Below are 17,641 nucleotides of genomic sequence, written 5' to 3' on the forward strand. Positions count from 1 at the left end.
TACAAAATAAAAAGTTTTTTTTTTTAAAAAGAGGACTGTGTTCAAAGTTCTTGAACTAATCATTATTTTTTCTACTGTATGAGTTTGTTACCAATTCGACTTACAGCTAAGTTCAATTTAAAATGTTAAGTATTTTCCCCCATCCTCATCAGTTTACTCTTATTTTTTGAATATGTAAAATACTAACACAATTAAAAAGTAAAAACTATATGGAAAAGATGTATTCAGAAAAGTCTCATTCTCTCCTGTCTTCCTCCCACTGCATTCCCAACTAGCCCCTCTAGGTAAGCCAATCTCATTAAATTTCTGGTCTATCTTTCCAATCTTTCCTTTTACAAAAAATAAGCAGACACAATATACTTTTTAAAAATTAATTTATTTATTTTAATTGGAGGCTAATTACTTTACAATATTGTGGTGGTTTTTGCCATACATTGACATGAATCAGCCATGGGTGGACATGTGTCCCCCATTCCAAACCCCACTCCCACCTCCCTCCCCATCCTTCCCTCTGGGTTGTCCCAGTGCACTGGCTTTGAGTGCCCTGTTTCATGCATCGAACTTGGACTGGTCATCTACTTCACATATGGTAATGTACATGTTTCAATGCTCTTCTCTCAAATCACCCCACCCTCGCCTTCTCCCACAGAGTCCAAAGGTCTGTTCTTTACATCTGTGTCTCTTTTTCTGTCTCGCATTTAGGGTCGTCATTACCATCTTTCTAAATTCCATATGTATGCGTTAATATACTGTATTGGTGTTTTTCTTTCTGACTTACTTCGGCTCCAGTTTCATCCACCTCATTAGAACAGATTCAAATGCGTTCTTTTTAATAGCTGAGTAATACTCCATTGTGTATATGTATCACAGCTTCCTTATCCATTCATCTGCCGATGGACATCTAGGTTGCTTCCATGTCCTGGCTATTGTAAACAGTGCTGCGATGAACACTGGGGTAAACGTCTCTTTCAATTCTGGTTTCCTTAGTGTGTATGCCCAGCAGTGGGATTGCTGGGTTGTATATAGACTTTTATTTCCCTTACTTACAAAAAAGTCAGCATATAAAGTACACTTTCAAACTTTTTTTAAAAGGAAGGTTTATTGAAATATGATACATTCACTACTTTTTAAGTGTTTAGTTTGATTTATACAGGTGTATCAAACTAGGTAACCACCACCAAAGGCAAGATACAGAACATGTCCATCACCCCAATAAGTTCCTTGTCCCTTTGCAGTCAGTCTTCTTCCATTCCTACCCTTTGGCAAGCAGTGATTTAATTCCTCTATCATTTTACCTTTTCTAGAATATCATGGGCTTTCTGATAGCTCAGTTGGTAAAGAATCTGCCTGCAATGCAGGAGACCCCAGTTCGATTCCTGGCTTGGGAAGATCCGCTGGAGAAGGGATAGGCTACCCACTCCAGTATTCTTGAGCTTCCTTGATGTCTCAGCTGGTAAAGAATCTGCCTGCAATGCAGGAGACCTGGGTTCAATCCCTGGGTTGGGAAGATCCCCTGGAGAAGGGAAAGGCTACCCATTCCAGTATTCTGGATTGGAGAATTCCATGGACTGTATAGTCCATGGGGTCGCAACGAGTTGGACACTATTGAGTAACTTAAAAAAAAAGAATATCATACAAATGGGATCAGATGATATTTAGCCCTTTATATCATCTGGCCTCTTTCACGTAGCACAATGAATGTGAGATTAGTAATTGTTAAAAGTACTAGTTGTTCCTTCCTTTCTATTGCTGTGTATTATTCCGCTGTGTGGCCAGAACAATTTATTTATCCTTCTACCAGTTCATGGACTTGCTTCCCGTTGATTGCACTTTTATATCCTAACAGCATCAACTGGAAGTAATTCCTTATCACTTCATAGAGTTCTTTCCTATTCTCTTACCTCCACTTTTATATAGGTTATAAAAGTAACAGCTTTATTGAGACATAAGTCATAAAACATAAGGTTCACCATTTTAAAGTGTACAATTCAGTGGTTTTTAGTTTATGCACAAAGTTGTGCATGGATCAACACTAAATAATTCCAGATATTTTCATCGCCACAAAAAGAAACTCCACACCCATTAGCAGTCACATCTTATCCCTAATCCTGCCTACTTTCTGTTTCTAAGAATTTTGTCTATTTAGGATGTTTCAATAGAATCTTATGTGGTCTTTTTTTCTGGCTTCTTTCTCTTGGCATAATGATTTCAACGTTCATACATGTATCAGTCCTTCGTTCCTTTTAAATATAGCACACTTTGTTTACCCACTCATCAGCTGATGGGCATTCCTAGTGTTTGTACTTTTTGACTACTAGAAACAAAGCTATGAACATTCACCTAGAAGATTCACAGGTCAGTCAGTCCGTTCAGTCGCTCAGGCGTGTCCGACTCTTTGAGACCCCATGAATTGCAGCACGCCAGGCCTCCCTGCCCATCACAAACTCCTGAAGTTTACTCAAACTCATGCCTGTCGAGTCGGTGATGCCAATTGCTGGGTCATATGGGAACTCTATGTTAAACTATTTGAGAAACTGTCAGACTGTTTTCCAAAGCAGCTGAACTATCAGGCCAAAATACTGGAGTGGATAGCCTTTCCCTTCTCCAGGGGATCTTCCCAACCCGCAGATCGAACCCAGGTCTTCCACCTTGCTGGTGGATTCTTTACCAGCTGAGCCACAAAGGAAGCCACAAGGGACAGAGATCGTGTTGCGTCTATATAGATCAGTCTGAAGGGTACTGCCATTTTTACAATATTCTAACTCATGAACAGGTGGTGTCTATCCATTTATTGTAGATCTTCTTCAGTTTCTTTCAATAATATTTTATGGTTTTCAGTGTACAAATCCTATACTTATTTAAGTAAATTTATTCCTGAGTATTTTATTCTTTTTATGTTATGGTATGTGGAATTGTTCTAATTTTATTTTCAGATTATGTATTATTAGTGTATAGAAATACAACTGATATATTGATCTTGTATCCTACAACCTTGCTGAACTCATTTCCTGGTTCTAATATAGTTCTTTGTGGATCCCTCAGGATTTTTAAAACAAGTTTAATTTCATTAATTAATTTATATACTTGCTTAACAAAAGGATTTACCTTTTTTTTTTCATTTTTTAGTCCCTGGAACAATTTGCATAATGTTAGGATTATCTGGTATTTGAGGAATTTGATAGAATTCCCTTATATATGGTATACATTGCAAGTAAATTGCAAGTGAAGTTGCTCAGTCATGTCTGACTCTTTGCGATCCCATGGACTGTAGCCTACCAGGCTCTTCTGTCCATGGGATTTTCCAGGCAAGAATACTGGAGTGGGTTGCCATTTCCTTCTCCAGGAGATCTTCCTGACCCAGGGATTGAACCTGGATCTCCCGCATTGTAGGTAGATGCTTTACCATCTGGGCCACCAGGGAAGTCCGATATATGGTATATATAGGTGTATTTATTAAATAAATTTCTCTATTATTTTATGGAGACTGGTCTGTTTTCTCCCTCAACAAGGGTCAATTTTGAGAAACTTTTTTCCTTGGAAATTATTTATCTGTGGTTCGAAATTTGTTTACATAAAGTTGTACAAAATAGTCTCATTTTTTTTTTAGTTTCCTCTGCTCCTATGGTTATTTCCCCTATGCGCCTTCTTATTGTGTATTTTTTGTGCTTTCTTCCTTTTTTCCTTAATTGGTTTAGGTATTGATTTGTTGATCTTGTTAATTTTTTCCAAAAGAACCAGCATTTTGATTTATTTCCACTATCTTTTGTTTCCTACCTGATTAATTATGCTTTTATGCTTATTACTTACTTCCTTCTTCTTTCTTTGATTAGTCATTTTCTGGCTTCTTGTGGGAGATAAAATTTTAAATAAACAAAAGATACCTTACGGTTTGCCAACTATTTTTTAGCAAAAAACGAAGGGTTTTAAAAACTTCAACTCAAGCTATGGATCCTAGGAACAAAGTTCCTTCTAGAATATTTTACTTAAAAAATGCCCTTCATTTAAGGTTAATGACATCAATGATGTGATATGATGTGAACATAAACATTTGTTTTATTCCACAAATGTGTAATATGAGGACCACAGGAACAATCTAAGCCTGACTCATCTGAGATACTGTCTGTACACCCTACTATATAATTTTAAGTTTTCAGCTGACTTTTTAACCATAAAGTAACAGATTATTGACGATAATTACCTCTGAAGCTAATTTTCCAATGGTGGCATTCCATTTATGCTTGGCTTTGACTTCACATTTATTTTGCCATATGGAATGAATGTGTTTGGTCCACTTCTACCTGGAAGAGGGCGAGGAGCTCACGAGACACCGTCAGGTTTAGGGGTGGCCGAGAGAGAAGGGGATAGGGTAGAGGTTAGTTAGGCCTGAAGTGCCAGCTAGAAGGCCCAAGAGTGGTCCAGGAGCCCTGGGACCACCCACGGCCACCTCCCTTCTTACCTAAGAGGGCCTCTTGGACCTCGGAGCTCCTCCCAGGATGTTGCATCCCAGAGACCCGTAGGACCTCCCCCTGGGGCGCTCCATCCTGCTGGGCCCGGAGCCAAGGGTGAAGCTTCCAGGGCATTGACAGGCGACGTTTGTACCTGTTCGTACCTACCTACCCTCAATCTTTCTTTTCCAGACCTGTGGCCCTTCGCCTGGACAAAGCTTCAGCTCGCACTTCTAGACTTGGGAGAGCAGCCGAGTCATTTACAAACTAAAGCAGGCAAGAGACTGCAGGGACCGTGGCAGGTGGTGGATGGGCCATCTCGGCGCGGAGCTCCGGGGAGTGGGGTCCCTGGAGAGACCAGCTGCAGGCTGCGCATTTGCCGGGCCCAGTGCCCCTTCCCGGCCCCTGCGCCCGGACTGGGGCACCGAACTAGGGATCCGTTTGACTTAGGAAAACATATGCAGTGAGGAATTGGTGTTCTTAAGAAATACATCACATTTGTCAGACAGAGATTGAACTCAGCTATACAAAGCAAGTCAGTAATCTTCTGAAGAAATAGCAACCTAAAAAAAACTAGAAGGAGGACGAAGACATACAAGTATCTTCTCATGTAAAGCGTCCTTTCTCATCCCATGAGCAAAATGAGTGGCCACTCTGGACAGCATGAACTTACCTTGGAGAACCTGACCTCGCAGGTCACTGTGGAGTTAGCCTGCTGTATTGAAGACCAGAGAAGAGTGGAAATTGCACTTTTCCTGGTGCACAGAAGGCAGAGCCCCACCATTAGACACCAGCTGAAAGCAACATAAATTAAGTAAAAGCTGCTATGTGTGAGATTCCCAAAGACTGACAGAACACAGCAGTATTTTTGGGGGAAAAAAACACCATGCCAGCATTTGTGTTGAAAAGGCATACCAACAACTCCTCAGTAACAGAGAACAGCAGAGCAGATTACTCACCAAGTCTTCAAGAAATTCGACCAGGGGATATGTGTATGCTTATGGCTGATTCACTGTTGTTATATGGCAGAAACTAACACAGCATTGTAAAGCAATTATCCTCCAATTAAAAATAAATTAAAAAAAATAATCCATAGTTCTTGCACACACAAAAATCAGATTGAAATAAAGACCAGTTTCAGATAATAAAAAAGAGAGAAATCTGACCAGGACCTGTATGAATATTACCATCCTCATATATCCATACACCTATCCTCATATATCCATATTCACATATCTTTCAGAAAATACAAGAGATGGAGGAAAGAAGGATAGTGAGAACCAGAAAATCAATGAAGACATGCAGAGATTGATCAACAGGCAATAGCAGTCAATGTGAAATGCTTGTGGATACCATAGTTAAGACAGCTTAATCAATGATCAAATAAATGTCACAGTTGATAATAGAAACTATCAAGTCAGAGACTGAGCCTCCTGGAGACATCTGAGGATGACACTCAGCCAGTGACATATACTGTGTCTGATAATAGTCTTTCAAATTGCAGAGAAGGCAAATCAGAAGTCAAATCTGATAGCAAATCCAAAGAAAAGTTATGGCTGTTTATGAGACTTCCTTGGTGGCCCAGTTGTTAAAAGTCCGCCTTCCCATGCAGGGTATGGGGGTTCATCCCTGGCTGGAGAACAAAGATCCCACATGCCCCACAGCAACTAAGCCTGCCTAGGCAGCTACTGAGCCCCTATGCTGCAGCAAAGACCCAACACAGCTGATAAAATAATAAAGTATTAAAAAATAAATTAAATAAATCTCTCATACAGTAAAAGGAACTAATTGATCCAATGAGTTCATGATCTTCAAACCTCAAATTCACTTCTTTAAAAACCTAAAGTATGATGCAGTGGGGGGTTGGGGGGAATGCAACACGAGAGAGTTCCAGCAATCTTTCCCTTCAACAAAGAAGGGAAAAGCTGTATAAAGTCAGGGAATTGAATAAAGAAATTCAAATGGAGATGGATCAAAGAGATGGCCTAACAAAAATGAAGAGTGACTGTCTAAAGAATCCTCAAATGGGAGACCCAACCAGTTTCAGGCACAGATTAAATGTATGTATATATGTATATGAAACACATTATATATAGAGAAAGAGAGTGTGTGTGTGTGTGTATATATGTATGTATGTATGTATGTATATGAAGCATATACATAGGAAAACTGTGTCTAGAGGCCCAGAAACTTGAAGTGTAGTTGACTGAGGTTGAATGCAAGTTCCCAGCACCAAGTAAACAGGCCTGACAACAGAGTGGAATGCACATAAACCGCAGTTCCAAATAACTGTGCCCAAGACTGGAGGAACACAGACACCAGTTACACAGAGAAGCAAAGTCAGGAGAGTGAGGGCCAGGTTTGGCCATGGACCAGGTTTGGCCATGAATTTTGATAGGAATCGCTTCTCCCTACAGGGACTTGTAAAGCTCTACATATTACAAGCTCAGAATGAAGGAATTCTTTCAGTAATTGAAGTAGAAACATTGTATGTTATAGAGGAAATGAAAGTGATTCTGCATTTGAAGCAATGAATATGAAAAGGATTATTTTCCTACTTTGTCAAAGTCTGTTTGGATAAAAATAGCAAAGGTGCTAAGATGTATGCAGGCAAACCTCAGAGATATTCCAGTTTGGTTCTAGACCACTGCAATAAAGTGAATATGATAATACAGTCACATGATTTGTTTCTGGTTTCCTGGTGCATATAAAAGTTATGTTTATGCTCTACCGAAGTTTAGTAAGTGTGCAATACTATTATGTCTGAAAGAACAACATACATCTTAATTTTTAAAAATACTTTATTGCTAAAAAATAGTAACCATCATCTGAGACTTCAGCAAGTTAAGTCTTTTTGCTGGTGGAGTATCTTGCCCCAGTGTTGATGGCTACTGACTGATTGAGGTGGCAGTTTCTGAGAGGGGGATGGCTATGGAAATTTCCTAAAATAAGACAGCAATGAAATTTGCCACATCTATTGACTCTTCCTTTCATGGACAATTTCTCTGTAGTATGCAATGCTGTTTGATAGCATTTTACTCACAGTTGAACATCTTTCAAAACTGGAGTCAATTCTCTCAAACCAGTCATTGCCTTATCAATCAACTATGTCTATGTAATATTCTAGATTCTTTACAGTCATTTCAACAGTCTTTACAGTATCTTCACCAGGAGCAGATTCCAGCTCGGGAAACCCCTTTCTTTGCAAGTTTGCAAATATTGCAAGTTTGGTTTCAGATTACCACAATAAAGTGAATATGATAATAAAGTCACAAGACTTTTTTTGGCTTTCCAGTGCATATAAAAGTTATGTTTACGCTACACTGTAGCCTAGTAAGTGTGCAATAGCTTTATGTCTGAAAGAACAGCATACCTATATCAATAAGAAGAAATCCTTCATCTGTGAAAAGTTTTATCATGAGATTATAGCGACTCAGTCACATCTTCAGGCTCCACTTCTAATCCCAGTCTTCTTGCTATTTCCACCACATCTGCAGTTACTTCCTCCAGGAACGTCTTGAACCCTTTAAAGCTATCTGTGAAGACTGGAATCAACTTCTTCCAAACCCCTATTAATGTATGATGTTTTGACCTCTTCCCATGAATCATGAATGTTCTTAATGGCATCTAGAATGGCTAAACCTTTCCAATTCAGAGGGTTTTCAATTGACTTTGCCCAGATCCATCCGAGGAATCACTAACTATGGCAGCTATGACCTTACAAAATGCATTCCTTTTATTTTCTATCTGAACTTTAATAGATATTGCCAAGTTTTTCTTGTTTAGTTTAAATCAACTATGACTAATAAAATAAAAAATGTACTTCTTAACTACTAACACTTGAAAGTCAAAATTACCCCTTGGCTGCAGAATGAGTGTTGTATTGTGTGTGTGTACTCAGTCATGTCCGACTCTTTGCAACCCCATGGACTGTAGCCCGCCAGGCCCCTCTGTCCATGGGATTTTCCCGGCAAGAATATTGGAATAGGTTGCCATTTCTTCATCCAGGAGATATTCCTGACCCAGGAATTGAACCCACCTCCTACATTGCAGGCAGATTCTTTACCGCTGAGCCACCTAGAAAGTCCTGAGTTGGGTTAGCAGATATGAAAACAATGTTAATCTCATTGTATATCTCCATCAGACCTCTTGGGTGACCATGTGCATTGTCAATGAACAGTAATATTTCGAAAGGAATCTTTCTTTTTAATAGCAGCAAGTCTCAACAGTGGGCCTAAAATATTCCATAAGTCATGTAATAAACAGATGTGCTGTCATCCAGGCTTTATTGTTCCACTTGCAGAGCACAGAGAGAGCAAATCTAGCGTAATTCTTAAGGACCTGAGGATTTTTACAATGGTAAATGAGCCCTGGTTTCACCATAAAACCACCAGATGCATTAGCACCTAGCTAATTATTTCTAGCTTTTGATTTAAAGTGAGAGATGTGCAACTCTTTCTTTAACTTGAACGCTTAGAGGCCATCTTCGGGTTATTAATTGGTCTAACTTCAATATTGTTGTGTCTCAGGAAATAGGGAGGCCCAAGGAGAAGGAGAGAGATGGGGAATGGCTTGTCGGTAAGCAGTCAGAAGACACACAACGTTTAGTTTGTTTAGTTTGCTATCTTATATGGACAAGATGCATGGCTCCCCAAAGCAATTACAATAGTAACATCAACTTGGCCATTAAAAAAATGAAATAATATCATTTGCAGCAATATGGATGGACCTGCAGATTTTCATACTGAGTGAAGTAAGGCAGACAGAGAAAAACAAATATCATATGATAATTGCTTATATAAGAAACCTTTAAAAAGAGGGGGTACAAATTAACTTATTTACAAAAGAGAAGGAAAGTCACAGATGTAGAAAATAAAGTTATGGTTGCCAGGAGGGAAAGGTGGGGGAGGGATAAACTGGAGGGGATGGTTACTGACATATACACACTACTATATAAAATAGACGACTCATAAGGACCTACTCTACAGCACAGAAAACTCTTCTCAATACACTGTAATGACCTATATTGGAAAAGAAGTTTTAAAAGAATGTACATATTTACATCTATAACTGATTCACTTTGCTGTACAGCAAAAATTAACACATTTTAAAATCAACTACACTCTAATAAAATTTTTTAAAATAGCAACATCAAAGATCAAAGATCACAGATCATCATAACAAATACAGCAATGATGAAATTTTTTTTAAATTTTTTGAACTATTGGAAGAATTACTAAAATGTGACACAGAGACACAAAGTGAGCAAATGTTGTTAGGAAATGGTGCCTATAGATTTTCTCAATGAAGGTTGCCACAAACCTTCAACCTGCAAATAATGCAATATCTGCAAAGCACAATAAAATGAAGAGAGATATAAACAAGGCATGCTTATATTTAATATCACGTTAAAAACTTAAAAAAAATCAACAACACTGGAGTTTTTCCTACCCACAACGGTGAATATTACAGGAAGTTCTTCAAAATATTGCATAGGGACTTCCTTGGAGGTCCAGTGGCTAAGACTCCACACTCCCAATGTAGAGGGCCCAGATTCGATCCCAGGTCAGGGAACTAAATCCCATATGCCCCAACTAAGAGTTCGCATGCTACAACTAAGACCCAGCACAGTCAAATAAATAAATGATACATTTTAAAAAATACTGGATGGATGGATAGCACCACAATACATGTTTTATTTATTAATTATTAATAAATTATTTTATTTATTAATATTCCTTGACTAAATTTTGACCCTTAGTCAAGTTTCTCCTGCTAAGATGAAGTTTTACATTCAAAGCTGCCAACTGCCAATTTACAACTTACAGTATTTGAAATCTGACAAACATTTCTACCTTTGGCAGCATCTATAAATAACAAAAAGTTGCATTCTACCTCCTAATCATTATTTCTGAATGAAAAAGCATAGTAGGGTGCTTCTGCTCCTTTATTTATATATAGAGTTTGTCATAAATTGAAGCATGAATGTTACTTTTTGTAACTTAATAAATTGAACAATGCTAGTTTGCTAAACTTTGCCATTATTCACTTGGAGGAAATCTTGAACAAAATAAAATCTTACTCGAGTAAAGTAAATAAGAAAATACTTAATTGGTATCAAATGGGTAACTGTGGTGAAGATTGTGGTTAGTTCATCATGATTTTCTCAGCATGTCTATGTGATCCCAAATAACTAACTGAAATCTGTAAAAGTTTAGTCAATCAACCTGTTGAGTTTTACACATGGCACCAGCTGGGCCCTCCACCAAATTGTAGATCAGACAGTCTAGACATGAAAACAGTGCATGTCCACTCCTCAGTCACCTTGGTGCTATTTCAGCTGGAAGTGTGGTGGCGGAAGCAGCTGTATTCAGCTCACACTTTCCCAGGCTGGGCTATAACTTGAATGTAGTGTGGTGATAACTACAGTTAAGACCTAAATTTAATTTAATTTTTTTTTAGTTTACTGAAACTTTTAAAAAGCAGTAAATGTAAGGGCTCACTTCAGAAAATGTGATTAACTTTAGCTAGGATAAAATAAACATTTCTCACTGTCTTTAAAGAAATCTGACCACATAGGATATGCATTCTTAAATTAGCACTAAAGTAGGAGGATGGATAGTGAAACAGTCACATGCATCATCAGCTACCTAATCCAGTGTTTATTCTCAATAAAGAGATTTACCCAGAGATCACAGAGAACCAGTTATAAATGGGTCAGAAGGAAGGATTAGGTTGAGACATATTCTTTTTTTTTTGGCTTTGAAAAATATTTATTCATGTCTGTCCTACTTTTAGATAGGAAAATTACCTTTTTGCCCCCACTTTATGGGCTCATTTCATAAGCACACATCAGAGGACCAGAAGATGTCAGGAGGGCCTCATACTTGTTGCTCAGGGTGACCTGTGTTTCAAGGTAAGTTAGTTGCAATCAGCTTACTTTTTACACTAGCTACCAAAGTGAAATGTAGTGGACTGTACTTAATGACAGCCCAACTTACAACTATGTTTAATGTAATTTCTAAAATTTTATAATTAAAATTTCTTTTGAATTAGTATGCCTTTACTGACATGATATTGATAAAGCCAGTTATCTAGATCCAGACCTCTTCAGGGGATTGTTTTAGTTCTTCTTTTTTAAGTCTTGCAGCAAGAAAATCAGCTGACACTTAAATGAAGGATATTTGTTTTAATGAGCCATCATGCTCATTAAACTAGTACATTAACTGCTTCTGACGTTTAATCAGGTGAATGGAGACCAAAGATATTAAAATCTGACCTTCTTATATCAGATTATGAGCTCATTTCCAAACTATTAACTACCAGAAAAAGTCTAGAATAGAGCAAGTTAACAATAGCTTTTAAAGAGACTGACTTGAAAAACATTCTGTTCTTTGAAGTTTATTTTTCTTTAGGACTTTGCAAATTTGATTCAGAAAATAGCTCAATCGGCTTGTACAGAACAAGTGTTGTGTGCATAAACTTATGGTCAGTATTTTAAGTTGTAGTCTCTGCACCAAAAACAGATGAAGATATGGGACAGTGAGTAAATAGTTCAAGATATTTTGTAGCTTCAGTTGCTTTGGTCAGTGCCTGAAGTGTTGGAAAAATTACTGAACAATTTCCAAAGCATCTGGAATTTCCATTTCTACCCAAGGTATTATTTTCTTCCAACAGTTCTCTGTTAAATGAAGGAAGGAAAATTTCAGCCTGTTTATAAAGTTTTCTTCCTTTATTTTACAGGTTAATAATAACACATTTATGATAGGTACAGAGTGAAGGGGCAAAGTAGGTGATTAAATAGTTAATCCCGCTAAAGGATTATAGGTTAAAAAAAAAAAAAAGTATGAGAGACCCCTGTAAGTTAATGATCACTCAAGAAGGCAGACTTGTGTAGCAACAAAATCATGCAACAGTAACATGAGACATGCTCCTAAACAATAAAACAATGGTGGAATGAGACCCACATCCTGCCCAGTGAGGTCAGTAAGTTAATAATTCATAGGACAGGCTCCTCTGAGAACATTAAAAACAAATATATAGGGGATAGATGACATTAAACTGAAACCTGAGATGATTTACCAATTTTAGTATATGTCACAGGCTTTTTGCCCATTTCCTTTGCACCATGATAGTCCTAGTTTGACCATGTAGGGACAAGAAAACTCCCGCACTTGGCATGGAGGAGGAGCTGACGGTAAAAGTTTTATGTCTAATCAAGAATGAGGAAGAAGGTGGTCTTCCTTCTCTCTCCATTTTTCCTTTGATTATAGAAACGCAGTTCACCCAGCTTTTGGAGAGGGACTCCCTTGCCTACTCATCTGTACCCCCTCACAAGTGTCCTATACTAATAAACTTTTTTCTTATCTGACATTCTGCCTTTCACTGAATTCTTTCAGCACCAACACAGAAGAACTTATGCTCTACTAAGTCCTGAAATGTGTTCTGCAGTTTCACTTACTGGGTAACAATGTGTGTGTTGAAGTCTTTCCTTTCTAACCTTGTTTATAAATCTACCAAACCCTACTCCAGATAATGCCTTCCTTTAAACTCATCCTGTTTGGGTGAAGCCTTTACTTCCTAAGGTCTGAAACTCAGGGTTTTCTTTTTAATAATGTTGGAGCACTTCTGTTTGTGTGTGTGTGTGTGTGTGGTGTCTAAGATGTGATTATCTAATGTTTGCCAAAATGTTTAGAATAATTTTCAATTGGCCAACTGGATTGTGACTCCTTTTGTGGTTTTGCTTTCAATCAAGCACATCCATAATTTACCCCCAGAATATATTTGTGTGTACTGCTATTCAAAGAGTCACCAAAAACAAAGAAATTCTGATAAACTCTCCTGAGGGACAGAGGCCTAAGGAGACAGTATGACTAAAAATAATGCGGTATGGTGGAGGGGCTACCTGGCTAAGACATTAGGGGAAAACAATGGAAATCTGAATAAACTTTGGGCTTTAATTTTTAATACTGTATCAGTATTGGTTTACTAACTGTACCAAATGTGCCATAATAATGTAAGCTGTTAATACTAGGAGAAAGTGTGATATAGAAGAACTCTCTTTACCTTTTTTTTTGGTAAATCTAAAACTGCTCTAAAAACAGTTATATAGGACTTCCCTGGTGGTCCAGTGGTAAAAGAATCCACCTGCCAATGCAGGGGATATGAGTTTGATCCATGGTCCAGGAATATTCCATACGCCGAAGGGCAGCTAAGCCCATGAGCCACAATTACTGAGCTTTGCGCTCTAGAGTCTGTGTGCCTAGAGGCCATGCTGTGAGGCAAGCCCCGCAAGACTGTGCCTGCAGCTGGAGGGGAGACCCTGCTTGAAGCAACTAGAGAAAACCCAAGTGCCCCAGTGACGACCCAGTGTAGCCATTTAAAAAAGGTTTCACTTGGACAAATAAAATTAGTTTTAAAAACAAAAGGAAAGCTAGGCAAACTGTGCTGTGTGTGCCCTTCGTTAGTCCTGTTCAACTCTTTGCAACCCCATGGACTGTAGCCTGCCAGGTTCCTCTGTCCATGGGATTCTCCAGGCAAGAGTACTGGAGTAGGTTGTCATTCCCTTCTCCAGGGATAAACTGCTTATAAAAAGCCAAAAACCTAAAGTGAAGCAACAGTTAGAACTGGACACGCCAATAGGGGACTGGTTCAAAATTGGGAAAGGACTATACAAGGAATATACGAGGCTGTATATTGTCACTCTGCTTATTTAACTTATAAGCAGATTACATCATACAAAATGCTGGGCTGGATGACTCACAAGCTGGAATCAAGATTGCTGGGAGAAATAACAACCTCAGATATGCAGACAATACCACTTGAATGGCAGATAGTGAAGAAAAACTAAAGAGCCTCTTTATGAAGGTGAAAGAGAGCAAAAAAGCTGGCTTAAAACCCAGCATTCAAAAAAATGAAGATCGTGGCATCCAGTCCTACCACTTCGTGGCAAATAGATAGGGAAAAAGTGGAAACAGGGTCAGATTTCATTTCCTTGGGTTCCAAAATCAATGTGGATGGTGACTGCAGCCACGAAATTAAAAGACTTGCTCCTTGGAAGAATAGCTATGACAAACCTAGGTAGTGGTGGTTTAGTTGCTAAGTCGTGTCTGACTCTTTAAACCCCATGGACTATAGCCTGCCAGGCTCCTCTGTCCATGGGATTCTCCAGGCAAGAATACTGGAGTGTGTTGCCATTTCCTTTGCCAGGGGATCTTCCTGACTCAGGGTGTCCTGCATTGCAGGCAGATTCTTTACCAACTGAGCTACGAGAGAAGCCCAATGACAAACCTAAAAAGTGTATTAAAAAGCAGACATCATTCCACTGACAAAGATCTGTACAGTCAAAGCTATGGCTTTTCCAGTAGTCATACACATATGTGAGAGTAGAAACAAGAAGGCTGAGCGCTGAAGAATAGATGCTTTGAAACTGTGGTGTTGGAGAAGACTCTTAAGAGTCCATTGGACTGCAAGGAGATCAAACCAGTCAATCCTAAAGGAAATCAACCCTGAATATTCATTGAAAGGACTGGTGCTGAAGCTGAAGCTCCAACACTCTGGCCATCTGATGACAACAGCCTACTCATTGGAAAAGACCCTGATGCTAGGAAACACTGAGGGCAAGAGGAGAAGGGGGAAACATGGGATGAGATGGTTGGATGGCATCACTGACTCAATGGACACGAATTTGAGCACACTCTGGGAGATAGTGAAAGATAGGGAAGCCTGGAATGGCTGCAGTTGATGGGGTCACAAACAGTTGGACACGACTGAGCAACTGAATAACACAAAGTGATTAATTGAACTTCAGTTGTTTTAACTTCTTACACGTTTATCCATTTGTTTATCTGGTTATTCTGCTCCCTAACAACCATTTTGCTTTCATAACCCCTAGGGAAGCTGCCTGCTCAATAAGACAGCAGGCTACCCTAGACACTGGGGTTTTGAATAAACTGCGTTTGAACAAAGGTCAACATGATTGTTTCTTTTTATTATGAAACCGTCTGTCACCTTTTACTTGTATGTATCCTCTTTTCTGTCTAATAAATATTACGTTTTTCTAAAAAAAATTTAAGTACATAAATGTTCCTTTAAATTCACAGTATCAGTATTTTATTACAGCTTAAGAAGGGATCAGTTCCCTGAAACGAGGTGCCAAACCGAAGACTTCCACCTACCAACACTGTCAGAGCAAACACAAACAAAAAGGCGTCCAAAGCCGGCCCCGCGGGCGAGGGGTGGAGACCCCGCCGCGGCCAGGCGAGGGGCGCCGGAGCCCCGGGGAGGTCCGGCCCGGCGCGAGGGGGCGGGGCTGGGCCTTGGGGGCTGCGCTGAGCCGTGGCCGCGGCCCTCCGCCCGGGTGTCCAAGGCGCGCCGGCGGCTTTGAGTTGTCGCGAGCGAGCGCAGGGCGGGAACACGGACCGGCTCCGCTCCCGGCGGCTCTTTGCGGCTCCCCGGAGAGGGTCGAGGCTAGCGGAGGTCCGGCCTGCTGGCCCTGGGTCCCCCGGGTCTGCCTCCGCGCGTAGCAGCGCGGCCTCCGCCCAGGCCAGGTCGGGGCTGCGCCGGGCTCGGCGGCGGCGCGCACGGCCGCGGTCTACTCCGTGCAGCCAGGGGCCTGGGGGTTGCGCCCCCTGGCCGCGGGAGGCGAGCTGGCCGACTGACGCATGCGCAGCTCCCTAGAGGGCCACGGCGGTGGGCAGGGCAGGCGAAAGGGGTCTGAGGGGTGGGTCCCAACGCCGGGGGCTCTAACGAATCCCTGACGGGTCACGTCGAGTCTGTCTTTAACTTAGGCTCCTGCATCCACTAGCCGGTCTATCTGACCTGGGAGGGACCAGGTATGGGTATTTTAAAAATACTACTCGAGGTAGTTCTGATTTGCAGTAGGTTGAGAATCGCTGTCTTTATTTCCTAGTGTTGACTTCTTAACTCGGACTTAACCAATGCCCCTCATGACAGCTCCTAGTCCGTTTTTTTGTTTCAATTTCCGCTTCTCCTTGACTGATGCTCTTCATATTTCCCGATCTGAACCAGATTTGTTTGCCCAGAGCTTTCCACCAGCCAGTAGCTGTCCTTTGGTCTGTACTCACCCTTTCCAGTCAGGATTCCCAAGAAAGGAATTTGAATCTATTGACCCCCTGGCACTGCCATTGTCTGGGTGGGACGTTGTGGCCCTAGTCCTCTCCCAGGTTGCAGGCCAGCCTGTCCCACCACTGCTAGTTGGGTGCTCTGATCCGGGGAAGGGGGGCCCCGCAGGAACCCCTCTTAACAAAACAGGGCGGGCCAGTGGACCTGGCAATGTCCTTTACTTAGGTTGACTTGCTTAGTCAGCTTGGATTTTCCACAGGAAAACTATACACTGTTTTTTAAAAGGACACTTCACTCAGAAAATGTATCATCTTAATTCAGCAGTTTCCGTAAGTAGCCGTTAATCTAAGCTCTAGGAATTAGCTGTATCAGATGCAATGTGATATATACTGTGGCTGCTAACATTAAACAGTTTCTTCTTATTCGATCAACTAAAAAGAAATACTGTGATTCCTCTCCCAGCTTGCCTTTTAATTTGGGAGTCAGAACAACTGGGGGTGGGTGGGAGAGTCCTCTGGGGCAGGGGTGTGGTGAAGCAGAGGGAAGATCCAAGTTCCTCTAGTGCTGCCAGCTCCTATCAGGCTTTCTCTCCCGAATCTCTCACTCACCTTTTCCTGCAGTTGAGCATACCTGTTGTCTTGCCCCTGTCTCTGCTTTGGAAAGCAGAACCCCTGCTTCTTTCGGAGGTTTTCCTCCCTCCACTCCAAACCAGAGTCGGGAGGGAGGCTCAGTGCACTGTAGCGCCTGGACTCCCGCTGATTAGTCCAGGTGGCCCCTGATTGGAGGCCCTCCCCAGCCTCCTTTGAAGCGGAAGTTGGAAGGAAAGTCTGTCTTTCTCATGCTGCTGCTGCTAAGTCGTGTCCGACTCTGTGCGACCCCATAGACAGCAGCCCACCAGGCTCCCCTGTCCCTGGGATTCTCCAGGCAAGAACACTGGAGTGGGTTGCCATTTCCTTCTCCAGTGCATGAGAGTGAAAAGTGAAAGTGAAGTCGCTCAGTCCTGTCCGACTCCTAGTGACCCCACTGAGTGCAGTTTACCAGGCTCCTCCGTCCATGGGATTTTCCAGGCAAGAGTACTGGAGTGGGGTGCCATTGCATTCTCCTGCCCTTTT

The 17,641-nt window shown here is 40.9% G+C and overlaps 1 pseudogene; it reads left to right on the forward strand.

Moving 5' to 3' along the window:
- The first annotated feature begins 6,295 nt into the window (after positions 1 to 6,295).
- LOC133065342 (formin-binding protein 1-like) lies at positions 6,296 to 6,979 on the forward strand (annotated as a pseudogene).
- The last annotated feature ends 10,662 nt before the right edge of the window (positions 6,980 to 17,641 follow it).

The sequence above is a fragment of the Dama dama genome, chromosome 11 (genome assembly GCF_033118175.1).
Source record: "Dama dama isolate Ldn47 chromosome 11, ASM3311817v1, whole genome shotgun sequence".
In the NCBI taxonomy this organism is placed as follows: Eukaryota; Metazoa; Chordata; class Mammalia; order Artiodactyla; family Cervidae; genus Dama; species Dama dama.